The sequence below is a fragment of the Cervus canadensis genome, chromosome 19, assembly GCF_019320065.1.
Source record: "Cervus canadensis isolate Bull #8, Minnesota chromosome 19, ASM1932006v1, whole genome shotgun sequence".
In the NCBI taxonomy this organism is placed as follows: Eukaryota; Metazoa; Chordata; class Mammalia; order Artiodactyla; family Cervidae; genus Cervus; species Cervus canadensis.
The window spans coordinates 57,921,332-57,949,162 of NC_057404.1; the positions used below are offsets into that span (position 1 = coordinate 57,921,332).

At 39.0% G+C, this 27,831-nt stretch overlaps 1 protein-coding gene and 1 long non-coding RNA gene across 2 annotated transcripts in view; both read left to right on the forward strand.

Moving 5' to 3' along the window:
- The window catches only part of MARCHF1 (membrane associated ring-CH-type finger 1), an 816,302-nt gene that overhangs the window by 602,552 nt on the left and 185,919 nt on the right, over positions 1–27,831 (forward strand). The gene's annotated exons all lie outside the window — the stretch shown is intronic.
- LOC122422110 lies at positions 78–27,721 on the forward strand. The gene is made up of 2 exons (XR_006263732.1): positions 78–114; positions 27,541–27,721. It is a non-coding gene; the product is annotated as an uncharacterized LOC122422110 (long non-coding RNA).

Here is a 27,831-nt window from a genome sequence, read left to right on the forward strand (position 1 = left end):
CATCCAACCATCTCATCCTCTGTCATCCCCATCTCCTCCTGCCCTCAATCTTTCCCAGCATGAGGGTCTTTTCAAATGAGTCAGCTCTTCACATCAGGTGGCCAAAGGATTGGAGTTTCAGCTTCAACATCAGTCCTTCCAATGAACACCCAGGACTGATCTCCTTTAGGATGGACTGGTTGGATCTCCTTGCAGTCCAAGGGACCCTCAAGAGTCTTCTCCAACACCACAGTTCAAAAGCATCAACTTTTCGGCACTCAGCTTTCCTCACAGTCCAACTCTCACATCCATACATGACCACTGGAAAAACCATAGCCTTGACCAGACGGACCTCTGTTGGCAAAGTAATGTCTCTGTCTTTTAATATGCTATCTAGGTTGGTCATAAGTTTCCTTCCAAAGGTATACATATATCCCCTCCCTTTTGACCCTCCCTCCCATCTCCTTCCCCATCCCACTCCTCTAGCTTGATACAGAGCCCCTGTTTGAGTTTTCTGAGCCAGACAGCAAATTCCCATTTGCTATCTATTTTACATATGCTTTTTAACACACATACAGCTCACTGATTCATTCCTCAAGAGGCAAAATTAGCCAAATTTGGCTTTTCTTTCCTTTATTCTAGGATAAGCCCTCATTATAATCAACTTGTAACAGTGTATTATGTATTTCACAGGAAAAAACCTTTCAAGAGCAAACTGTGAAAGGGAAAGAAAGCCTTGTACTTTCAGTTCAAATCAATGTCTAGAATTTTCTTTTAAATAAAACATGTTGCAGTTCATAAAGTTTAATCTATTTGTGAAAACAATTCAAAAGCCACTATCTTAAAATGATGTTTGTTAGCTTCCATTATTTCCTGTTATATTTCCTGCACTTAGTTGCTCAGTCATGTCCACCTCTTTGTGACCCCATGGCTTGTAGCCCACCAGGCTCCTCTGTTCTTGGGGATTCTCCAGGCAAGAATACTGGAGTGGGTTGCCATGCCCTCCTCCGGGGATCTTCCCAAGCCAGGGATCAAACCCAGATCTCCCAGGTTTCAGGAGAATTCTTTACTGTCTAAGTCACCAGGGAAGTCCATGAATACTGGAGTGGGTAGTCTATCCCTTCCCCAGGGGATCTTCCTGACCCAGGAATCAAACCAAGGTTTCCTGCATTGCAAGCAGATTCTTTACTAGCTGAGCTATCAGGGAAGCCTGTTATACTCCCTAGACCTCACTTATTTGACAAAGGATCATCTAAGTTGTTCAACTGGTCTCTACCTAGAAATATTCTATACCATATTAAGGTAAAGATGGCACATAGTGTATAAAATATCATTGCTAAAGCATTCCCTTTTCCTGTCTGTGTGCCCCAGTTTACTCTGCAGTAAGTGAAGGTATATAGCATGTCAACACAATTTATTCAACAAACATTTTTAAGGATATATATTTTAAATATGTGCTTTCTTTTGATTAAATACTGTGATTCTACTGTAAATCTTCATCTCTTTGCCTTTAAGATTTCAATGTGTTTTTCAATAACATCAAAGTGAATGTGTTTCCCCAATTTAACATGTATTGGGAATTTGTTCCGCTGAACCTGAGCTAAGCATTTGGGTCTCAAAATAGGTATTTAATGTTCTGAGGTAGTGAGAGATCCATCTTTGTTTGCTGTTACAAGGGACCTATAAATCAGCCATATCTTCAGACTACATAGCTTGAGAGGATAATTTTGACAGGTTGATGAAGTAAAATTGGATGTAGAATTAGGAAACAGCTAGAAAGGAGATGGGAGAAGGAAATGGCAACCCACTCCAGTGTTCTTGCCTGGAGAATCCCAAGGACGGGGGAGCCTGGTGGGCTGCCATCTATGGGGTCGCACAGAGTTGGACACGACTGAAGCGACTTAGCAGCAGCAACAGCAGCAGAAAGGAGGTGAACCAATTTGAGAACTGTCTTAGCACATGGATGGTCAGCAGGCATCCGTGTGGACAGGCTTCTTAGCAGCAGCCTTTTCTCTTCATCAGCAAGTGGCCCTGGGTCACTTTCCCATCTTTGCACAGAAAAGCACTGATTATTATCATTCACTTGCCCTGCAGAGAACCTTCTATTTAAAGGAAAATTTGAACCCAGAGTTCTTGCACAGTGAGCGACAGCTCTTCGATGCCAGGAGCAGCATGGGCATGGAAGGCAGAATGTCCAGGGCTTAAAAGACATCATTTCTTCCCCTTCCTATCACTGGCGTTCCCTGTCAGGGCTGCAGTCACCCTGCAGCTTGTTGGCGTCTGCAGGAAGTGTGGGGCTGACACCTCCATCCCCACCCCCATCACGGGGCCACACTGGTCCTGCCTGGCCCCTGTACATGTCCCCTCCCTCCTGCGCCTCCCTCCTACACACCACCTCAGCCCACTAGTTGTCCCAGAGCATGGGTTGAGCTCCCGGTGCCCATGCAGCCGCTGCCCTCTGGCTATCTATTTTACACACGGTAGTGTACATGTTTCAGTGCTGCTCTCTCAGTTCATCCCGCCCTCTCCTTCCCCCACTGTGTCCACAGTTCTGTTCTCTATGTCTGCATCTCTATTCCTGCCCTGCAAATAGGTTCATCAGTACCACTTTTCTAGATTCCATATATATGCATGAAAATATTTGATTTTCTCTTTCTGACTTACTTCACTCTGTATAACAAGCTCTAGGTTCATCTACCTCAGTTCAACCAACACAGGTTCTTCCTTTCTATGGCTGAGTAATATTCCATTGTGTATATGTACTAGAACTTCTTTATCCATTCATCTGTTGATGGGCATCTAGGTTGCTTCCATGCCCTGGCTACTGTATATAGTGCTGCAACGAACACTGGAGTACACATGTCTTTTTGAATTATGGTTTTCTCAGGGTATGTGCCCAGTAGCGGAATTGCTGGGTCATGTGGTAGTTCTGTTTTTAGTTTTCTAAGGAACCTCCATGCTGTTTTCCAAGTGACTATACCAATTTACATTCCCACCAACAGTGCAAGAGGGTTCCCTTTTCTCAACATCCTCGCCAACATTTATTGTTTGTAGATTCCTTGATGATGGCCATTCTGATAAATAAAAATAATAACAAATAAATAAATAAAACACCGGTATGTTTTATAGTTTTTTTTTTTCTTAGTTTTGATTTGTATTTCTCCAGTAATGAGCATTGTTGAGCAATTTTTCATGTGTTTGTTGGCCATCTGTACGTCTTTGGAGAAAAGTCTGTTTAGGTCTTCTGCCCACTATTTTTTTTTTTTTTTTTTGAATTGGGCTTTTTATTTTTTGATATTGAGCTGCATCAGCTGTTTGTATATTTTGGAGCTTAATCCTTTGTCAGTGCTTTGTTTGCAATTATTTTCTCCAATTCTGAGGATTGCATTTTTGTCTTATTTATCATTTCATTTTCTGTGCAAAAGCTTTTAAGTTTAATTAGGCCCCATTTTTTAAAATTTTTGTTTCTATTTCCATTATCCTAAGAGGTGGGTCAAGGAGGATCTTGCTGCAATTTATGTCAAAAAGTGTTCTGCCTATGTTTTCCTCTAAGTTTTATAGTGTCTGGCCTTACATTTAAATCTTTAATCAATTTTGCATTTATTTTGGTGTATGATTTTAGAAAATATTCTAATTTTATTCTTTTATATGCCACAGTCTGGTCTTCTCAGCACCACTTATTGAAGAGGCTGTCTTTTCTCCATTGTATATTCTTGCCTTAAAGGAAGGTATTTATTTTAAATGAGATTGATTACAGTCAATGTCTTTCTAATTTTTACAGATATTCAATAGATATTCATAGTAGATATTCATCTACTCCAGTTATGGAATCTCTGATGAAATAGGAGTAAACATTTCAAGTCTAACTGATCATGAATTAATAGTATTCTGGGATGCTGAGTTGGGGTTAGGAGATGGGGTAAGCAAAAGGAACAAAACTGTCTATTGCTACTCTAAGAAATTGTAACTTTCTTTCTCTAGATTTTCTGAACTACAAGTTCAAGGCAAGAAAAACTGATCTGAAGCCAAATTGCTGTTTTTTTTTCTTTGGCTATGTTTAAACTTTGGATAGTTTAATAACTATGCAAAATGTACCTAAATTCATTTTATCTAACAAGGTAGTTTAATGGGTGCCCTCTTGAATTTTTCATTTATGATTTTATTTCAGGAAATAATGTATGCTTGCAAATTTCCCCACACATGGCAATAGGCTGCATTTAGCTCCAGCAACAATAAAGATTGATCACTAAAGGACTCAGACATGCGCTAGTTCAATAGTACAAATAAATTATTAAAAAACATTGTTTAAGTCATTGGAAGCCATAGAAGTAAGTTTTTGATCATCTTTAAACGACTTAAACAAAAGATGACTGACATATTTTCTATAGGATGACACTGACATCTCCCAGCCTCGCTCCGTTTCTGTTATTTCATGTATCATTAGGAGGTAGATTTTATTTTTCTTTCTTGCAGGTTACAATTGAATCCTTTGCACTTTTCTCAGTTCACTGACTCATTCACTTGCCATCACCTAATATTTTTTCCTTCCAGTGTCCTTCATCACACTTTTCTTTGAACTCTTTCCATGCATCCTGCAGTGAGGAGAATGTTGGCAACTGTGTTGTAATGTAATTAAGTGCACAGTCAATCTGAATTGACTAGGCCAAATAAATCCACTTGGGGACTTAAACTACCCAATTTGGCTGTCTTTGCAAATCAGATTAGCTGGATAATTGTCAAATCTCTATCTCACAGGTTGCCACAGAGATACATCATGTATTCCCTTATTTGATCCTCATTTCATTAAAATTTACAGTTTAAGCTCTATGAAGGAATAGTGACATATAAACAGCACCAATTTAAAATGAAATTCAATACCACTTGCATTGTTTTCCATCTCATCTTTCTGTTGAAGTGAGGAAAGGGAAAGTTGTAAGAATATATGTTTTGTACTGCCACCAGGGAAAGGGTAAAAGAGAAGACTCTACACCCGAAGCTTATACACAGACTTCCCTTCACAGCATTCCAAAATTCTCTGTCTTAATAACTTGTTTTATTTTTAACCTTTAAAAATGAAAATAGATTAATTAATTACGTTTTGACTCATCAAGGACTTCAGTCTTCAGAAACAACACTTTTGCTGACCAGACTACATTAGCAAGTATTTTATTTATTTACTCAGTGAACTTTTGTAATTGTTCTGTTTCAGGGGAAAGAATGTAGCCTCTTACCTCTTGGAAATGTACATTGAACTTGAGAGACTGTTAGATGGGTACTCGGTAATTACAGCTCCATGTTAAGTACTTTCTTGACCCCCCAGCTTGGCATTTCCAACTATTTCAAGATGATTTTGTTCAAAGTAAGAAAAATCAAAATACTAAATTACATTTTGTACCTGCCCATCTAAGTTAGATATAACACCTAGGTTACAGATATAACATCTAAGTTAGATATAACACATGTGCCAAAAAGCTAATAACAAATTTACAGGCCTCTAATCCATGCATTGCAAGGTAAATTTTTCATCGTTTGGAATGACCTCTGTCAACAAGAAAAGCTAATCCATTGTCAGTCTAAAAAAGAAATGGAAAATTTTACTCATATAGAATAGATAACTTATAGAGAACCTATAGTATAGCTCAGGAAACTCTACTCATTGCTCCGTAATGACATAAAGGGGAAGGAAACCCAAAAAAGAGGGGAGATATATATATATATATGTGTGTGTGTGTGTATACATATATACACACATATATATAGGTGATTCACTTTGCTGTACAGGAAACACTAATACAATGTTGTAAAGCAAAATATATTCCAATAAAAATTAATTTTTAAAAAATGAAAAATGTACTTGAGTCAACATGAAGATTATAACTGGGGAGACAGTTCCTGGTCTGTTCTGAAGAGTAAAGAGGGAAGCCAGTATACATGTGACTTTAGAGAAGGGGAGACAAGCAATCAGTGACACATCTTGATAGAAGGTTAGGGCTATGTGCGCATGGGTGCTCAGTCACTCAGTCATGTCTGACTCTTTGTGACCCTATGGTCTGTAGCCCGCAATATGGTCTGAATCCCTCTGTCCAAAGGATTCTCCAGGCAAGAATACTGGAGTGGGTTGCCATTTCCTCCTCCAGGGGTTTTTCTTAACCCAGGGGTCAAACCCGTGTCTCCTGAGTCTCTTTGCATTGGCAGGAAGATTCTTTATCATTGAGCCACCTGTGAACTCCTCTTGTTTTCTGTAAGGAACAGACATAATGGTTTTAGTGCTTTTCTGAGTATGGAAAGATTCTAGGATTTGGGCTCATAAGATTTCCTCCTGAGATATCTAACTATCTTAGGACTAGTTGTACCAGTTTTCCCAGAGCACAGATTGTGCTATCCTAATCTTTGCCCTGAATTCCTTGTAAAGTGCACTGTAGCTTGGTGATTGCAGTGACTAATGACTGGCTTCTTACAGAACTTGATAGTGGGAAGCATTCTTTATTTTATGATCCCTTCTTTTTCATTCTTAATTCAATGAATGTTTGGGAGGCATTTCATGACCACTTTGTCCCACAGTGCTAGGAACCCCAGGTCAAGCGAGGTTTGTGTTGATAGACCATTTGATGTGCAATTACTGTTAATAGTAGCCAGACACCTCTGCTAGTTGATCATGGTCCAAGAAATGGCTCCCTTTTGTTGCTTCTTCCTATATCTAGAGTTACACTATTATAATCATTGATCTTATATAAGTATATTTTGTCAATCATTTAAAGTTGCTTAGCCATCGTTAATTTTATTGGAGCCCCAATCACACATTTGGTAATGGAAGGAAAGATAATATTGTGAAATGGAATACAAGCAATAGAGAACACAAGTAATAGAGCTAGTAACATTAATGATGTTGTAAATAAGTATTTAAGCTAAGAATTTCCATTATGTACAGCCCAGTCTCTCCCCAGGTCATTGGACAGACCAGTCTGTCCAGCAACTATGATAGATTCTCTTTGTATGTAAAGTTCACCGATGATGTTTGCATGTACAAAGCCAGTGGTGGGGTGGGTCATCATGACCCCTTACAGAATTGAGAGAGGAATGTTATCTTTTAAGCCTGGTGTCAGAAGAAGAACAGTGGTACCTTATGGTTGAGCAGATATCCCTGCCACTGGGGAGGCTGGTGAGCACATAACAAGAACACACAGTGCATACTAGGGGGTGGAGGAGGTCAAAGGGCAGAGACGGCATTTCACGTTGAGAAAACATCTTTGTTCCAAGAACAAAACAAGATAGCTAAAAATAATAAAAATTATAGTAGCTATTTAATGATTCCACAAATATTTCAACTGAGTCCTATATTCCTAGGTTTTTCATAGTGAATTATAATAGCAGATTTGCTGGACATATACCGTATTAAAGAGCATTTTCCTAATGCAGCGGTCTTTGACTTTTTTCCTTTTTAAATGAATAAATTACAATAATAATAATAATAAACATTTATTGCAAACTTGCATGTCAAGGGCTGACCTCAACACTTAAGCCAGGAGATGAAAGTTTTTCAATGTGGGTAGTCAGAAAATGAGACAATATAATTGAGGTAGTTCAGTAAGGTATATTTAAGGTACTTGAAGGAGATTTGAAAACATTAGCAGAGATATGCCCATCCATCCATCTTTCCACATACTGTTTCCCCAGCCATGTATGAGCCCAAATAAGAGCCTAAAAGATACATTTACAATTTAAAGATTATAAAACCAAGACCCAAATTAATTTACCTTAAATCACAAAGCAGGTTAGTGGCAGAACCAGGACTTGAACCTACACGTGGTATGCCAAGAGTTCCTCATCCACAGTCTCATGTGCAAACCAGCCCACAGCCCTCTTGACTCTTTTTCAATGTGACACACACAAAAATGTGAATGACCATCCCAGATTACATAGGTTTCACAGTATATAAGGAAGAGAAATGATTGTGAATATAATTGCAGCATGAATGTGGTTGCGAATATAATTGCAGAAGATTTGGGGTAGCTTATTTTGGTAGACAGTGGGAAGTCATTGGATTTCTTGAGAAGGGAAAGAGCATAAAAATAGCTCTTAAAAAACAGTGATTTCAGGGCTTCCTGGCAGTCAAGTGGTTAAGACTTCACCTTGCAGTGCAGAGAGAGTAAGTTAGATTCCTGGTCCTGTAGCTAAGATTCCATATGCCTTGTAACCAAAACAGAAAAGAATATAAAATAGAGCAATATTATAACAAAATCAATAAAGACTTAAAAAATGGTAGGCATCAAAAAATCTCTAAGAAAAAACAATGTTTTGTAAACTTGTCACATGATGCATCTATGATGCATGCATTTCTCTGTATGTGAAAATTTACCTAAAAATATATTGTACACAAATACCAATTTGATCTAATTACCAACATCCATTGGATCATCAAAAAAGCAAGAGAGTTCCATGAAACATCGACTTTTGCTTTATTGATATTGTCAAAGTCTTTGACTGTGTGGATCAAAACAAACTATGGAAAATTCTTAAAGCGATGGGAATACCAGACCACCTGACCTGCCACTTGAGAAATCTGTATGCAGGTCAGAAGCAACAGTTCAAACTGTATTGGAACAACAGAGTGGTCCCAAATCCGGAAAGAAGTACATCAAGGCTGTATATTGTCACCCTGCTTATTTAACTTTTATGCAGAGTACATCATAAAAACTGCTGGACTGGATGAAGCACAAGCTGGAATCAAGATTGCCAGGAGAAATATCAATAACCTTAGATACGCAGATGACAACACACTTATGGTAGAAAGCGAAGAAGATCTAAAGAGCCTCTTGATGAAAGTGAAAGAGGAAAGTGAAAAAGTTGGCTTAAAACAACATTCAGAAAACTAAGATCATGGCATATGGTCCTATCACTTCACGGCAAATAGATGGGGAAACAGTGGAAACAGTGTCAGACTATTTTGGGGGGCTCCAAAGTCACTGCAGATGGTGATTGCAGCCATGAAATTAAAAGATGCTTGCTCCTTGTAAGAAAAACTATGATGAAACTAGACAGCATATTAAAAAGCAGAGACATTATTTTGTCAACAAAGTCCATCTTGTCAAACCTATGGTTTTTCCAGTAGTCATGTATGGATGTGAGAGTTGGACCATAAAGTAGGCTGAGTACTGAAGAACTGATGCTTTTGAACTGTGATATTGGAGAAGACTCTTGAGAGTCCCTTGGACAGCAAGGAGATCCAACCAGTCCATCCTAAAGGAAATCAGCCCTGAATATTCATTGGAAGGATTGATGCTGAAGCTGAAACTCTACTTTGGCCACCTGATGTGAAGAACTGACTCATTTGAAAAGACCCTGATGCTGGGAAAGATTGAAGGCAGGAGGAGAAGGGGATGACAGAGGATGAGATGGTTGGATGGCATCACCGACTCAACGGACATGAGTTTGAGTAAACTCTGGGAGTTGGTGATGGACAGGGAAGCCTGGCGTGCTGCAGTTTATGGGGTCACAAAGAGTCGGACACGACTGAGCGACTGAAGTGAGTTGAACACAGATATCGAATGCTGGTTAATGGTATACATTCTAAATCACTTAAAAATAGTGTCCATTTGCATGCAGCTTACTTAGCTATGAATCACAAAAGTATGATAAATTTGTGACTGTGTCAAAAGGATGAATGGATTGACAAATATATGATACAGTAAAATTAACAAAATTTTAGAAATTTAGGTATCAGCATACTGGTGTTACTGCATAGTCCCTTCAGGTTTTGTATATAATTGACATTTTTCATAAGACGCTAGAAAAAAATAGAAGCATAGCAATAGTGGGAGAGATTAGAAGAGCAGAGAGCAATGCTCAGAGACATTGCAATATATGGATCTGAGCTGTTGAATACCTGGACTAGTTAGTGACAATGGGAAAGAAAAAGTTGAAAAGAGTTACTTTTTAAAAATTAGAAATAAGGGCTGAAACAAAGAAAGATGAATCTTACCAAGAGATTTTAGCCCAGGAGAAAAATCAAATGAAAGAGTTGTCCTCTGGCATGGAGGGGCTGTGACAGGTGCCTTTCTACAGCAGATGTTTTTGGAGACTGCCCAAACCAAAATCACCCCTAACATTGACAACAGACTTTGTACCTGACATCTTCTGGTCCCCACCAGAGTTCCTTTTACTGGCCACAGCAGTACCGACCCCAAGCCACATGCTCTTTCTACAATGTGACATTCACAGCCCTCCATCGAAACCAAGAGGCCCCAGATTCACTCTGCTTGAAAGGAGGTGGACCTGTGCAATGCTTCAGCCAGATGACTCTAGCAGCAAGTCTCCTGTCACCTCTCTCCCAGGACTCACACCTTTGAGCCTGAGACACCGACGGAAGAATCCCGGTCACCCTGAGGCCACCAGCAGGAGAGGCCGCATGGAGACCAAGCAGAGGGAGAGGGAGAGAGAGATGTCGGAGGGGCCCCAGCCGCTTCGGCCCCTGCTGCTGGCCCGCTCCCTGCCCTAGTGGATGCCGGGCCATGAGTCTCCATGGGATTCTCTCTGAGCCCTGTCCGATTGTAGATTTGTCAGGAAAACATGTGTCATAATTTTAAGCCACTGACTTTTGGGATACTTTGTCACTCAACCATCATAAAAAGAACACTTTCACACAGACTTTTTCCTTTAAGATCACACCATCCTAGCAGGAAGACCAGACTTCTTTCAAGACAACTTAAGCCCCCAGGAAACATGAACACTGGCTTCTTAGCGTGAAAAAACATCTTAGCCCCCAGGAAACATGAACACTGGCTTCTTAGCGTGAAAAAACATCTTATTCCAACTGGTTTCTTTCTTCACTCTGCAATAGTACCTAGATTAAGGTTAGTCTATCATCTTTAAACTTTTCTAAATCAGAGAAAGATTCTCTGCAGCTTCCAAAATCTAGACAGTGAATACCAAACCAGTGTATATGGGCTCATTGTGCAAAGTAGAAAAAAGGCACCATTTACTCAAGGTATTATACTTCCACCGTAACCGTCATAATACATACTAATTTTATTAGAAAAAAATATTTTACTTCCACTTGATTTAAAATTATTTTACTATACTAAACTATAATGCCTATGATATAATTGGCATACTTTGAGTGCAGTGCATAACCTACATAATTGTAATTCCAGTCGGAAAATTCTTCTCCAAGGTTTCCTAAATCTATCTTTACTTGGCTTGAGGTGGTTGGAAACATTCTCTCAATCACAGTGAATAAAACTTCTCTCCTATCAATCTGAGTGCAAAGATGATTAGGAATGTCACAGAATTAGTTAGGGGGAGGGGCTGTCATCTCTTAACAATTCCTATATAGATTCAATAGCACAACCCTTTAAAATAAAGGGATACTGTTTGCTTGTTCTAAGGTGCAGTTTAGGGAAAAAAAATAGGCCCATTTAATGGAGTCCCAATGACATTTGGTTGTCATTATCTATTCAGTCAGTAGTTATTGATTTTATGTATATATGTGTGTTTATATACATATGCATGTGCCAGGCCCTAAGAAAATGGTGATGAGCCATGGAATTTAGAGTGTAATAGGTTATTCAGGCAATTTTAAGACCACACAAGTATATAAATATATAACCACTGGCACCCAAAATTCCAAATTTGGGGTTTCCCCAGTGGTGCCTGTGGTAAAGAATCCTTCTCTTTACGAGAAGGAAATGGCCACCCACTCTAGTACTCTTGCCTGGAGAATCCCATGGACAGAAGAGCATGGAGGGCTGCAGCCCATGGAGTCACAAAGAGCTGGATACAACTGATCATGCACCCACACATGAAGGAATTTCAAGTCATAGTGGAATATTTGGAGCACAGGTCTGGACTGAAAATAGAGATTCAGGATTTATCTCACAGACATGGTGGTTCTAAACATAAGACATGATAGTCACAGGGAGTAAAGGTATGAAAAAGAGTTGCAATGTACACCCCCAGTTCCACAGAAGAAGGAGCCCTGAAAAACAGGAGAGGCAGAGAGACACAAGTAAATGTGAGTCTGAACCTCAGAACACAATGAGGAGACTGCTTCAGAAAGAGCTGGTAGTCCAGAGAGCAAGACTCCGCAGACAGTTTAGGGAGGATAAGCACTGAGTAGAGGGCTTCCCCAGGGGCACAGAGGTAAAGGATCTGCCTGCAACGCAGGAGATGCAGAATATGCGATTTGATCCCTGGGTTGGGAAGATCCCTTGGAGGAGGGCATGGCAACACACTCCAGTATTTTTGCAGGGAAAATCCCATGGGCAGAAGAGCCTGGTGGGCTACAGTCCATAGAGTCACAAAGAGTTGGACATGACTAAAGCGAATGAGCATCCACTCAGGCAAGCACTGAGGAGAGATTACTAGGTTGGACAAATAAGCAAGCACTGGCCACCTTCGAGTTTAAAAATGAGGCCTGAGTTTTATGGCAAAGACATGAGGAGAATATTGTAGCTTCACAAGGAAAAGAAATTCAAATTAGGCTGTGGCATCCAGGGAGGCTTTCAGGGAAGGCTGAATCCGAGCTGAGTTTCAAAAAGTAAATTAGATAAGGGAAATCCTTTTTTTTTTTCTTTCCTAGCTGCACCATGTGGCATAATGAGAGATTTTAGTTCTCCGACCAGGGATTGAACCCATCCATGCATCCTGCAATGTAAGCATGGAGTCTTAACCACTGGACCACCAGGGAAGTCAATCTATAAAACAGAAATAGATGTAGATGCTCCGTTTTCTACTCATGTGTAGAAAGCAAACTTATGGCTGTCAAGGGGCAACTGGGAGCTAGGGATAAACTGAGAGATTATGATTGACATATACATACTACTATATAAAAGAGGGCTTCCCTGGTGGCCCAGTGGTAAAGAATCCACCTGCCAATGCAGGGATGTGGCTTTGATTCCTTGGCTGGGAAGATCCCCCAGAGAAGGAAATGGCAACCCACACCAGTACTCTTGCCTGGAGAATTCCCATGGACAGAGGGGCCTGGCAGGCTACAGTCCATGGGGTCGAAAGGAGTCGGACACGACTAAGCAACTAACCACAGCAGAGCGTGGCGTATGTACCTGAATAACTGACTGATTCACTTTGCTGCACAGTAGAAACTAATGCAGCATGGTAAATGAACTCTAGTCCAATTAAATTTTTTTAAAAATAAAAGTTATACCAATAGTGAGATTAAGAGATGTTTGAAGCCTTAGAGAAACAGGAGAGTATGTCATGTTCCAAAGTTGCCAGTGGTTTGGGGCAAGCAGCTGAACTTGAAGAAATGACCGAGACAAGACTAGGGAGTAGGAACGTAGATCCCTAGACAAGGTCTAGGAATGGAGCTTGAGATGAAAGTTATGGGGAACACTGAAAAATTTGAAACAGGAAAGTCATGTAAAAATATCTATGCTTTAGTAAGAGCACTATAGCAGTAAGGTTGATCAGTCTCAAAAAGACAGACGCAAAGCAAGAGCTCAGTTACAAGGGGAGTTTCAGAAGTGGAGATACATACGAGCTGTCCTTTAAAGCATGAGACTCACAGCTTGAAGACTCTGGAGGCTGTGGGCCAGATGAGGGAGAAACCTAGAACGCCACTCAGGTCCCTGTCTTTATTCCCAGGATGCACCTGAGTCACAGGGACTGCATTTGCCACTGAGGAGGATGCTGGTGCAGAAGATGACGGGGTTGAAGCATCCTAGTGTTTTCTGATGGCAGCAGGGATCCACTCTAGGTGGAGAGACCTGGGCTATGAGAATAAAACATACATATCAGCATATGCACTCAGATTTTCTTCTGAAACTGATCAGATCAGGTTGTCCTTAAATCTGGAAAATCCAGTGATTTTTGAAACCCATGACACAACATTAAGCCCAGAAATTATCCTTTCACATTCTCCAAAAGCAGACTGGCAGGAAGTGAAGGAAATCATTTCATCCTCTCCTCTTTCAATTGATTTGAATATTTTGAGCGCCAAACATTGTGTTAATAACTTAAGGCCACAACTCACAACCTACTTCACATCTCCTTCCCTTTGTCCACACCCCACACCCCCACACCCCATGCCGATGCCCGTGTCCACCACCCATTAGTCCATGGACTCCTTTTTGAAAAATCACCACAATTATAGACATAAAGTGTTCATTTTTTAAGCTGCATTGACATCCCATCTAAATAGAGATGCTTTTGCACTTAGTGAAAAAACAGTGACTGTAATCATTCAGTTGACCGAATAATGTGATGAATAAGACAATTATGTTAATATATGAGTAAACAGCAAAGAACATACCTAAGTTGTGTTGAACTTCTGTAATGCCAAGAATCTAACACCAAGAAAGAAAATGTAGGAAAAAAAACAGATAAACTGAGTCCCAAAGAGGCACGGACAATCACAAGAACAAGGTTCAGCGCAGTGCCACCAGCTGCATTCCTCGTAACTCATGCAGATAACTTATCTTCAGTCCAGGACATGTTCTAGGATAGTAGAAGAGATATACTGAGTGTTTATTATAAAATTACCGAGTGTGAGGCTTAAAACACTTGTTTCCTTAAAGGAGGCTGCCTGGCATTTGAACTTCCTTCTAAAATTGCATTAAATATGTATCAGCTCGGAGGGCCTACCAAAACAGAATAATGCATTTTCAATTTAGTCTTGGTTACACTTGACCTATTTTAAAGTGTTTCTCTAATGAAATGGAAGCTACAACAAAATTAATTCTATGCGAGAGGCAGGGCAGACTCCGTGTTACTTAATCACCATGCACACCATCCGCTTTGCCTAAGCGCAGAAGCAATACAGAGCTGACCACGGCTCTAAACTGGCAGGCCTGATAACATTGTCATAATTGTCACAATGAAGTTCAGGAGGCTTTCTGACCTGAATGTAATGCTCGTGTTTTACTCTAAGGAATAAAGAAGGGCAGAGACCCAAAGAATTCTGCTGTGGCAGTTTTAGCTTGTCGCGGTGCAAGTAATTCTGTATCTAGAGCAATTGAGCTAAGGAGGGAGAGTTGCAAGCCTGGTCTTCCTCATTATTCTCCAAGTATCTGCTACAAGTTGGACCCCTTTATAGGCATTTTCACATGAATTAACTCATTAGTGAGTTCATCCTTAAGATCTTGTATACCTCTTTAAAACACATACACACACCACAAACCATCTGAGAGAAGGAAACCAAAGTCAGAAATGTTCCAAAGTGCCAGCACTGGCAAGTTGGAGACCTGGGTTTGTGAAAGTCTTCCCCTCCTTGCCACCCCCCGCCTTTTCAGTGACGTGCATGATGGAGGGCACTCTGCTGAGGGTGTGAGTGTGCGGTGGATAAAAAGTCACATCCCTGATAGAGATTTCACTCTAGTGGGATAGAGCAACAGTAGACGAATCAAGATATAAGCCAGATGGTGGTAAGAGGTGCTGAAGAAATACCCTGCATGGAGAATTGGGGGAGTGGGAGTATTTCTAGTTTGCTTTTTGTTTTATTTTCAGTGAAAAATGAATAGGCAAGACCTCTCTGAGGCAGAGATTTTCTAAAAATTTTTCTTGGAGTCTAGCTGATTTCCCTGGTGGCTCAGTGATAAAGAATCTGCCTGCCAATGCAGGAGACGTGGGCTCAATCTCCAGGTCAGGAAGATCCCCTGGAGAAGGAACTGGTAACTCACTCCAATATTATTGCCTGGAAAATTCCGTGGACAGAGGAGACTGGTGGGCGTCCATGGGGTCACAAAGAGTTAGACACAATTTAGTAACTAAACAACAACAACATAGTTGATAACCCTGCTGTGTTAGTTTCAGGGGTACAGCAAAGTGAATCAACGTGTATCCTTTTTCAGATCTTTTTCTGTATATAGGTTGTTACAAGAGTATTGAGCAGAGTTTCCTGTTCTATACCATAGGTCCTTATATAACTAATGGATTTTACATATAGTACTGTGTGTATGTACCCCAATGTTCATTGCAGCATTGTTTACAATAGCCAGGGAAGGGATATTTTAAGGAGAGAATTGAATGGTGCAAAATCACTAGAAGTAAGTGAGCAACTATTTTAGCACCAACAGTACATGCCAGACTCCTGAGCAAGGAGCTTAGCATCTTCTGAAAAGTGAAAAGTGCTGAAAAGTGAAAGTGCTATTTGCTCAGCCATGTTTGACTCTTTGCAACCATATGGACTGTAGCCCACCAAGTTCCTCTGTTCATGGAATTATCCACAAGAACACTGGAGTGGGTTGCCATTCCCTTCTTCAGAGAATCTTCTCAATCCAGGGATTGAACTTGGGTCTCCCACATTGCAGGCAGATTCTTTACTGTCTGTGTCACCAGGGAGGTTAGTCTGGCACAAATATAATAAATAAGAGAAAGAAAATCGTGAAATAAGAGTGAACAAGTCATGAACCATAAGAGACATGCAGAACCGTCTAGATTTTATTCTAAGATTAATGGGAAGCTACAGAAGAATTATGGTTTTAAAAATGACAATCTAATGTCCATCTTTAAAAAATTATCTTAGGTTCTGTGTGAAGAATAGATTGTTTATTTTTTGTCTACTTGATTGCAGTTTTAGAGAGACATATGTAAAATCTGAAATGACAATCGTTCATTTACCCGTTTCTCACTGGAAAGTTTTGATTTATATGTTTTTAGTCTGTTTTATAGGAGCACTTATGTTTATAATGTCATGCCTTTCCTATTCTTTTACAGTATATAATATCCTTATGTTTTTTTTCTTTTTTTGAAAGTCACTCAGTCATGTCCGACTCTTTGTGACCCCATGGACTATACAGTCCATGGAATTCTCCAGGCCTTATGTACTCACATGATATTGTTGTCTTAAATTTTATTTTGTTAGGTTTTAAAATTGCTACCCCAGCTTTGTTGTTGCTGTTTGTATTTTCCCTTTTAAAACATTTTGTCTTTTTGTTTTAAAAGTGTCACTTGCAGAAAACAGAAATCTAATTTGTTATTCCCCAGCTCTTATTTTATTAATATTTTCTAGAACTTAATTTTCAGTTGTTATGAATGAACTTTAAGTACTATGATTTTGTGCTTGTTCTCTCTCTCTCTCATACATACACACATAATGTTACTGAATAATTTGATAACTACTTCTTCCCCTTATACTTATAGCATCTCTTGGGTAATGTTTTGTTTTTCTTTACTTATTTGAATACTTACTTCAAGAATGATTTCATTGTATGACATTATTGAAAGTCCTGAAATTTTCAATGCCTATGTTTATGTCCTCAAATTTGAATAAATATTCAACTGGATATTCTTTAATACTTTAAAAAATTACTCCAGTTTTTGTATCATATATTACTATAAAAACATTTGACACCTGATTCTGATTCCTACATGGGAGTTTGCTTTTCTCTCTGAATGTTTTTAACATACTTTCATTGTCTTCAATATTCTTGTTTAACAAAATTTGTTAAGTAATGGTGTTGCCTTCTCCCCTTGTTTAGCATCCTAAACTTTTTCATCCTGAAGTCTTCCATCTTCCTTTAATCTTGTGAATCTTGTCTTTCTTAGTATATTTTATGTATATTCTTATATATCTTTAGAACTATCTTCTGGAAGAGTTCCTCTATATTATCTTCCAAATCAGTAATTCCTTCTTCAGCTATATCCAGCCTGGTATTTATCCCTCTCTTATGTTCTTTATTTCAACTATTACATTTCAACATCTAATATTCACAATTTTATGACTTATTTTTCTTGTGTCTTATTGCTTCTCTCTTACCTTTTCTGCTCATGTGTAGATATTATACTTATTTTAAATCACAACTCCAATGATTGTGTGTCAAAAGTTTTCAGTTTAGACCTTTCTTTACCAAGGTTGTATTCAAGTCTCCAGTGTTTGATTTGTGAGCTCCCACTTGTCTGGAGGCCTAGCCCCTCTGGGAAGGGGCATGAGAGACAGCAGAAACCCCATCCAAATGCCTGCTGACAACCCCCACCCGCTGTCTCTCTGCTGACTAAGCTCACAGGCCAGATCTTTGCATTAGAGTTTTGAGATGAGATGAGGAGCATGAGGAGGAGTCTTCCTCTCTGGGGAGCCACTGTTGCCCTGGGGATTTATTTATTTATTTATTTTCCATTTATTTTTATTAGTTGGAGGCTAATTACAATATTGTAGTGGTTTTTGCCATACACTGACATGAATCAGCCATGGATTTACATGTGTTCCCCATCCTGAACCCCCCCTCCCACCTCCCTCCCCTGGGGATTTAAAGGAGGCAAGGCTAGAGGGGCTCTGATGGAGGAGGACCCGTGTTCAGCCTCCTCAGCCATCACTTTTGTCTCTGTGTTGCTCGTGTTTGGCTCTGTTATATTTTTCAGCCCTGACTGCACCTTAAATCACTATCCTCCAGGTGTTTGTGATGAGTTAGCTGATGAGAAGTAAAGGAATGTTTGTCTGAAGGCATGAGGGAAGAAGCACAGAGGCTCCTGAAATATGCACAAAGACCCCTTCACCACTTGCCACACTCCCAGGTCAAGGCCTCGGGCATCCCCTGGAGTGGATCAAGTTGGGGTGGTTTTCTGTTATGTGGGCATCTCCTGCTGGTCTTGTTTCTACTCTCATCTTTGGTTCTTCCAAGTTTGATTTTGAAGGAGTTTTTAGGAACTCAAGCTAGCTTAACTTCATAACAGGAGCAGAAGTTTTGTTTTCTTTCTCACATTTGTTTGATTTAAATCAGTACTTTCTTTATTCTCCAAGTGCAATTCATGAACTACACTCATGACAGACTACAAAAGTAATATACAATATATCAAAGTCATGGCATATGGCAAGCACTTAAAAAAAACAGCTTTTGCCTTTTATGATATTATGTTTATGGATTTCTCTAGGAAATCACAACTTTATTTCTTCCCTTTTTCAGATGCTGCAATATCTCACGTATTTTTGTCACCTGCATTTCATAGAATAGATGTTTTATGATTGATAGGAAAACAAATCTTTTTTAATAGGATGTCTTTGGTTAGCATTGTTTCAATACAGAAAACTAAGAAAAATTTTCTGTTTTTATTATTGAAAACTGAGTAAATAAGAAAAAGAACAACTAAAAGCCTAGCTTTAAGATAATTAGAAAGTTTATAAATTTTGAAATGTTGAACATTAAAATGAAATGCAACTGTCATTAAACCTTAGACAGAGCGTAAATTAACACAGCATTCTTGGATTTAATTAAACAATGTTCACTCAATTAGGCTTTTGATAAATCCTGAATAGGGCAATATTGAGCAAAATGTTTTATTTTTCCTTTTTGGACACACCACGTGTCATGTGGGATCTTAGTTCCCTGACCAGGGATCAGACTCTGTCCCTGAAGTGTATGTGCAGCCTCAACCACTGGGCTGCCAAGGGAATTCCCTCAGAAAAGATTTAAATGGACATGTTGTTTCATCAGAAACTTATGTCTAGAAATGCATTCTAAGAAATAATGAAGTATGCACAAATTGGGCTTCCCTTGTGGCTCAGCTGGTAAAGAATCCACCTGCAATGTGGGAGACCTGGGTTCGATCCCAGGGTTGGGAAGATCCCCTGGAGGAGGGAAAATCTACCCAATCCAGTGTTCTGGCCTGGAGATTCCCATGGACTATACAGTCCATGGGGTCGCAAAGAGTCGGACACGACTGAATAACTTTCACTTTCACATGCACAAATTAGTTTCTCCAAAATGTCCCCATCCTAAACTCTGGGATCTGTGAATGTTGCCTTCCATTCCTCCACAGCAAAAGGGATTCTGCAGATGTGGCTTACTTAAGGATCTTTAGATGAGAAGATGATTCTGGATTATCTGAGTGGATTCAATGTAATTACTCAGGTTCATGAATAGGAAGGCAAGAGGGATAAAGTCAGGAAAAGGACTTGGAAAAAGAGAGATTGAAATCATGTACTTTGAAGTGTGAAGAAGGGGGTGGGCCCAGCAATTCAGGGGCTTTTAGAAGCTGGAAAAGGCAAATAAATGGATTCTCGCTTGGAGTCTCCAGAAGAAACACAACCTTGTTGACATCTTGGTTTTAGTCTGACATCCAGAACTGTAAAATAATAAATTCAGTTATTTTAAGTAACTAAATTTTGTGGTAATTTGTTAAAGTTACAATAGGAAACTAAAAATGTACATAATAGGAAAAATTAAAAACAAATCAACTGCAGAGAGTTAACTAAGGAATGACACAAAGAAAATAAATATTATGCCTCCACTGGAATTATGTCATAGGACAATGTTTTATTATGCACTCCTCATATGATATTAATTAAAAGCTTTATAAAACAAAATGTTAAGTAACTCATTTTAACAACAAAATTACAAGTTAAAATAGTTGCATTTTAAGTGTTTTTATGTGCACCAGGAAATTTTAAAGAGCTTTATATGCATTATCTCAACTACTGCTCCTGGAGGGTTGAGTATACTGTCCTCATTTTACAGAGGGGGTAATTAAGGCACTGAGTCAGTAGGAGATTACAGTTAGTAGGTGACAAGTTTGAAAACAGGGCATGATACCCTTGAACTTGCACTCTTAGTCCTCTTGAACAGATAACCCTGGACAGTAAATAAAGCAAATTTATAAAACATAATAATGTTATGTGGTGGAAGACAGCCATATTCTCTGTTCTTCATCTGAACAATAAATTTTAATTACTTTTGAAATGCAGAAAAATTAAATTTAAAAAAGAATAAAACAAAGTTTTAAAAATCTGTTGAGATGGTCTTTGAAAAACAGTCTCTATTCTCATTTTTATTTTTAGAAAAATTAGCACCTGTCTCATTTCAAAGTAAATTGCTATAACGATTTTTCTATAAGTATGCAATTGTCTAGAGGATGAAATTATGTCATGACCTACTTGATTACATACCATTCAGGGTTTTGCAAATCTAATATATGCATATTTAAATAGCAACACATTTATTTATAAATCCCAATAAAGATACACATGAGAAAATGTAGCACTAGGAATTGAACTAAAAAATTAACCCAGGGAGAAAATGGGATATGATTAGCACTTAATATGGCCCACCCCATGACAGTTACAAGGAAAGTGCCTACAAAGGCATACAAAAAACTACCAGACTAGAACCACACTAAAAAACAAGCAAACAAAAAAAACTGCTATTGGCAAAAGACTTACACTGTGTTCTTGCTGAAAGAAAACTATCATATTATGCCTCTGCCTGATCCCTTATTCAATATCTAAAGTCTCTACTAAAGCAAATCTTGACAGTTTTCCCTCTACTATGGGTCCCCTGCTTTCTGAAGTGCTGATTTAAACACCCTAAGTCACTTGCAGCTTTGGTACATCTTGTTGATAATTGTATTTCCCAGAAAAGGAAAAGCAGATTAACAGAGAAATGGCTATAATCATGGAAAAGATAAGGCACCGGATCATTTGTACAATAAATAGAGAAGACTGTTTTTTCACTTAAGTCATCCATTTATAGGACTAGGTAGTAAGTCTAGGAAAATATCTGTGTATCCAACTGCTAAGACAGAGAACAGCAAAGAGTAAAACAGCCTTGAGCTACATCCTCCACAAAGTGAAAAGTGAAAGTGAAAGTCACTCAGTCGTGTCCGACTTTTTGCGACCCCATGGATTACACAGTCCATGGGATTCTCCAGGCCAGAATACTGGAGTGGGTGTCCTTTCCCTTCTCCAGAGGATCTTCCCAACCCAGAGATTGAACCCAGGTCTCCCACATTGCAGGTAGATTCTTTATCAGCTGAGCCACAAGGGAAGTCCCATCCTCCATAAACCATCCAGCTAAATGCGAGGGAAAGGATTTAACGAGCAAACAAGTAAATCCAGGAGGGCTGGGGTCAAAGACAATCCCTTGGTCTTGCTGTTGGCACACTAGGTCTGTCTGGCTCTTCTCTCTTTTGAAGATTAATAAACAGAAATAAAAGCACACTTATAGTTGCCAGGTACTATAAGACAGGAAAAAGGAAACACCTCATTTCAATAAAAAAAATAAAAAATAAAAAAGTAGAACCCTTCCAGTGACTGACAACCAGAATAAGAACATTTGTCTTTCTTGGTAACAATTGTATCCCCAACTCCTAAAATATTTATGTGACTGATTATGGACATTCAATAAATGTTCATTCACTTAATGAATAAATCATTTCAGAACATATTCTCCATTCTTAATGGATAACAATAAATCTTTAAATCTAAAAGGCATGAATGTAAATCTATAGACAGAATACACTAAGACCAGAAAACAAGAAGAAAATAAAATGTACAAGTAAGAAAATTGAAAAGAAAATAATAGTTCTGTCAAGGGAGTAATAAATGATGGATATAAAGAATGTGTCATTATGTGTGAATCAAATATTTACTCACTATAATTTGTCCTTTGACTTCACTTTTTTTTCACTTTTTTAAAGACTTTATTGTTTAGAGCAGTTTTAGGTTTACAGCGAAACTTAAAGGGAGATACATAGATTTCTCACACACCCCTCTAATAACTTTGCTATTTTTAAAGTACAGAAATACTGAAGTTTTACATATAGTAGAACCGCTCTCTTTCTCTTTTTGTCTCTTTCTCTCCCTCTCTCTTCCTCTATTTCTGTTCTTTCTGGTTTTTGGTTTTATGTCAGCCTTAGAAAGACTCTTCTCATACTATGATTATAATTTTTCCATTTTTTAATAATTTCCTGCAAAACTTTTAAACTCAATTATAATTTATTATTATGCAAGATGAGAGATTTGTGTTTAATGTGATATTTTTGGTTTTGTTTTATTTTTTATTTTTTTTTTAATTTTTTAAATTGAAGGATAATTGCTTTACATAATTTTGTGGTTTTCTGTCATATATCAACAAGAATCAGCCAAAAAATAAACTTGAAGTCACCATGGGTGATTTTTGTTTCTCTTAATAACTAAGGAATTTGGGCAATTAGAAAAACTGAAAAAATATTTAAAATTCATCTTGGTGCAAGAATTTGGAGAATTAAGATGACAAGGATGAAATAGCAGGCAAAGATCCAAAAGGGGTAAAAATCAGAGAAGGTAGCTTGGCATTTGGGGCTACTTTACCCTATACAGCGAGCGTGTCACTCAGTCCTGTCCAACTCTTTGTGACCCCATGGACTATAACCCACCAGGCTCCTCTGTCCATGGGATTTCCCAGGCAAGAATACTGGAGTGGATTGTCATTTCCTTCTCCAGGGAATCTTCCCAACCCAGGGATCAAACCGCACTTCAGGGATCTCCCTCACTTCAGGCAGATTCTTTACCATCTGATCCACCAGCAAAGCAATGTAGAGATATTTACCAGTTTCAGAAATGGCCAAGCAGCTGGCAGTCTGAGGAGCCAAATTAGGATCCAGAGCCTTCCCAGTCAGGGACCTGGTGAGCATCCCCCACTCTGGTGACCCTTTAGGGCTAAACCCAAGAATTACGAGTGAGCAGGAAACAGACATATTTCATAGCACCTACAGCTTTTTATCCACATCATTTCAGTGCCTGGAATGAAAGTAATGTGATTCTGGATTACTAGTGGCACTAGGTACCTGGGATGAACAAACCTATATTCTCTATTTGAGTCAGATTATTTCAGAAAAGCACTGATAGGAATACAATGTCCAACAATAAATAGAACCAGGTACACACAGACAAGACAACAAAACTAGAGCCAAGTCAAGGTTCAATCAGAAAGAGAGCAGCCATTGGATGTAGTCGAGGTACAGAGCAATTACTAGGAGCACTGGAGGCTTCTAGCCACCCTGGGAGATAGGAGGGGCTGAAAATCAGAGAAGCAACCATGGGAAATAATTGTGCTCAGCCGGAAGTACCAAAGTAGAACTTTTCAAAACCTTTTCCAAAGCTGCTACAGTTCTCAGGAAATTCTCAGAAGTTTCCACAAATACCACAGTCTGCAGAAGAGAAGTGGGTGGGTCTCAAGGGCTCATCAGAGAGCCACTGTGAAGCTCCGGCCAGCTGACGCATCAGCTGCAAAAGTCTCTGAGAATTACGGCTTCTTTTCTCTTCCACCTTCCCTTCCATCACTTCCGGGAGTGTCTCACCAAGGAGTACCCAGGGGAGAGATCTTGAGGTCTATGTCCTTTGGCCTATTTTTTTGGTTCCTAGAAGTTATATAGAAACATCAGAGGAATTCTTAAAGAATTCAGAACAGTGAGAGACTTTTAAACTATGATGCTGAGAGCACTAACTTAAAAGAAAAGATTAATTGATTGGACTACAGTAAAATGAAGAAATTGGTCATCAAAAACATCATTAACAGAGTAAAACATCAAGCTATAGAGTAAGAAGCAATATTTTAAGCATGCGTAACAGACAGAGATTAATATAAAGAACTATGATTCAGTAAAGGGGAAAAAATCAACCTGAGAGCAAAATAGAAAAACAGCAATCAACAGCGTCACAAAGAAAACATTCAAATAGTTAATAAGCAGGTGAAAGACTTCCAAGCTAATGAGTAATCCAAGGAGTGCACACTTAAAGCATAAAGGTATACTCCAATATTTTTTTTTAATTTTAAAAATTTTAAAAAAAATGTTTCTTTTTTTAACTTTTTATTTTATATCAGAGTATAGCCAGTTAACTGGAGAAGGAAACAGCAACCTATTCCAGTATACTTGCCTGGAAAAATCCCATGAACGGAGGAGCCCAGCAGGCTATAGTCCATGGGATTGCAAACAGTCAGACACAACTGAGCACTTGTGTGTATAACCAGTCAACAATGTTGTAATGTTTTCAGGTGGATAGCAAAGGGACTCAGTCAGTCATATATATACATCCGTTCTCCCCCAAGCTCCCCTCCCATCCAGGCTGCCACATAAAATTGAGCAGAGTTCCCTGTGCTATACAATACAACCTTGTTGGTTATCCATTTTAAATATACCGGTGTGTACATGTCCATCCCAAACTGCCTAATTATCCCTTCTCCCCATCCTTCCCTCCTGGCAGCCATAAGTTCTTTTTCTAAGTCTATGAGTCTGTTTCTATTTTGTAAATAAGTTCATTTGTATCATTTCTTATTAGATTCCACATATAAGGGATGTCATATAATATTTCTCCTTCTCTGACTTACTTCATTCAGTAGGACAATCTCCGGGTCCTTTCATATTAAAAAGCATAAGAAGATACTATTATACAGATATTAGAATGCCTACAATTTAAGAGACTAAAAATATTAAGTGCTGGAGAGGATGCAGACCAATGGGAGTTTGTAGGAAAATTAATTGAAACAACCACATCTGCCATTACCTTCTGTTACACTGTTAACTGAGGAAATGATTAAGAATTAATAAAGAAATCTTGCTTCTGATAAATTTTCTTTTGACCATTTCTAGCATTATCTCCTAAAGACAAAAATGTATATACTTTATGATCAAACATTTCTGCTGATTTATGTATTCAATAGAAATGTGTTCATGTTTGCATCAAGATACATATAGTAATCTTTATAGCATGATTAATTTTAATAATGCAAACTGAACCCAAATATCTAAATAAAATAAGTAAAGAAATTATAACATGTTTATAAGATGGAGCAGTATGCAGCAATGAAAATGGCCTATATATAGGCAAAAAATTAATCTCAAATGTAATGTTAAGAGACCAGTCAGAAAATAATGCATACTGTAGGATTCTCTTTACATAAAGCTTAAAAACAAGTAAAACTGTATCATAGTTATTAGGAATATAGATAGATGCTGAAAATACTTTTTAAAAGAAAGAAGGTAATATCATAAAAGGCAAAATAATTATTCTCTTTAGGAGGGAAAAATGATGTCTAAAAGGGTACTGAAGGCAACTTCTAAAATGAGCATGACATTGCATCTCTGGACGTTATTTACTTTGTGATAACTCATTAAGATTGCTAGCTAATATTGGGGACTTTTCTGCATATTATACCACTAAAAGTAAGCACATATGGGGTCCTCAAACTATCCTATACAATTCCTTCTATTACACTGTTAACTGAGGAAATGATTATGAATTAATAAGGAAATCTTGCTTTTGATAGATGTGCTTGTGGCCTTCAGAAGTATTCTCCCACGTCACCCTTGTGCTTTCAGGCTCTTTTGATGCCTTGTTTCAGGGGGAGTAAAGGCGCTGTCTACCTGCCTCTGGTTTGGATTCTTTCCTAGGTGTATCGGGCAGGCCCTAGTCTTCTCTTAAGATCACTATCTGTTATTGCTCTAACCTTTCTCTCTCCTTCTTCTCCACCTTCCCTCTCTTCCTTTGAGTAAGTCACTTCTCTGTGCTGTTCTGTCATATGCGTGAGCCTTATCAAGCAATGTGGCTTCCCTCATATCCTCCAGCAATGCAGGAGACCCTGGTTCAATTCCTGGGTCAGGAAGATCTGCCAGAGAAGGGATAGTATTCTTGGGTTTCCCTTGTGGTTCAGCTGGTAAAGAATCTGCCTGCATTGTGGGGGACCTGGGTTCAACCCCTGGGTTGGGAAGATCTCCTGGAGGAGGGAAAGGCTACTCCCTCCAGTATGCAGGCCTGGAGAATTCCATGAACTGTATAGTCTATGCAGTCACAAAGAGTCAGACACGTGAGTGACTTTCACTTCACTTCATTTATCAAGCAATGGATACAGCAACTGTGGGCATACCTGCTTCACTTATAAGATTGTGGTCATTCTTGAGGGTGAGTACAGACTATGGTTCATTCATTTTCTATTACCTATGAAAACCAGTCAATCCTAAAGGAAATCAGTCCTAAATATTCATTGGAAGGACTGATGCTGAAGCTGAAACTCCAGTACTTTGGCCACCTGATGCGAAGAACTGACTCACTGGAAAAGACTCTGATGCTGGGAAAGATTGAAGGCGGGAGGAGAAGGGGATGACAGAGGAAGATGGTTGGATGGCATCACCGACTTGAAGGACATGAGTTTGAGCAAGCTTCGGGAGTTGGTGATGGACAGGGAAACCTGGTTAGCTGCAGTCTGTGGGTTGCAAAGAGTCGGACACAGCTGAGCGATTGAACTGATACTGATACTGATGCTTAGCTCACTGCCTCACTGAGATTAGGCTCCAGCTTGGTAGTGAACTTACGAATTCTGGATTTGTTTGGAACACACTCAGAAAAAAATATAGTAAAGTTTCTCCAAATTATGGCTGTTTATAACACACAGAGTGATATAATGATATAACACAATTATGGTCAATTGGTCACACATTTGTTTCAGATGATTCAATCACTAATGTACCACTAAAAACTAGAAATATTTGACATATAGGGGCCATGTATACATTCATTCATTCTAACACAAGTCCTTCCAAAATAAGCTTAAAAATTACTTTTCCATCGAATTTTAAAGTGTTTTAAAAAAAAATAATGGGCACCATACAACTATGTTGTTACTGTTATTCCGTCGCCCAGTCATGTCCAGCTCTGTGACCTCATGGACTGCAGCATGCCAACCCTCCCTGTCCCTCACCATCTCCCAGTTTGCCCAAGTTCACTTTCACTGCATCAGTGATGCCATCCAGCCATTTCATCCTCTGACACACTCTTCTCTTTCTGCCCTTGATCTTTCCCAGCATCAGGGACTTTTCCAATGAGTCATCTGTTCACATCAGGTGACCAAAACACCTAAACTTCAGCTTCTGCATCAGTCTTTCCAGTGAATATTCAGGGTTGATCTCCCTAAGATTGACTGGTTTGATCTCCTTGCTGTCCAAGTGACTTTCTGGAGTCTCCTCTAGCACTGCAATTCAAAGGCATGAATTCTTTGTCATTCTGCTTTCTTTACTGTCCAGCTCTCACAACCATACATGACCACTGGGAAGACTATAGCCTTGACTATACAGACCCTTGTTAGCAGAGTAATGCCTCTGATTTTCAGCACACTGTCTAGGTTCGTCATAGCTTTCCTGCCAAGAAGCAATCATCTT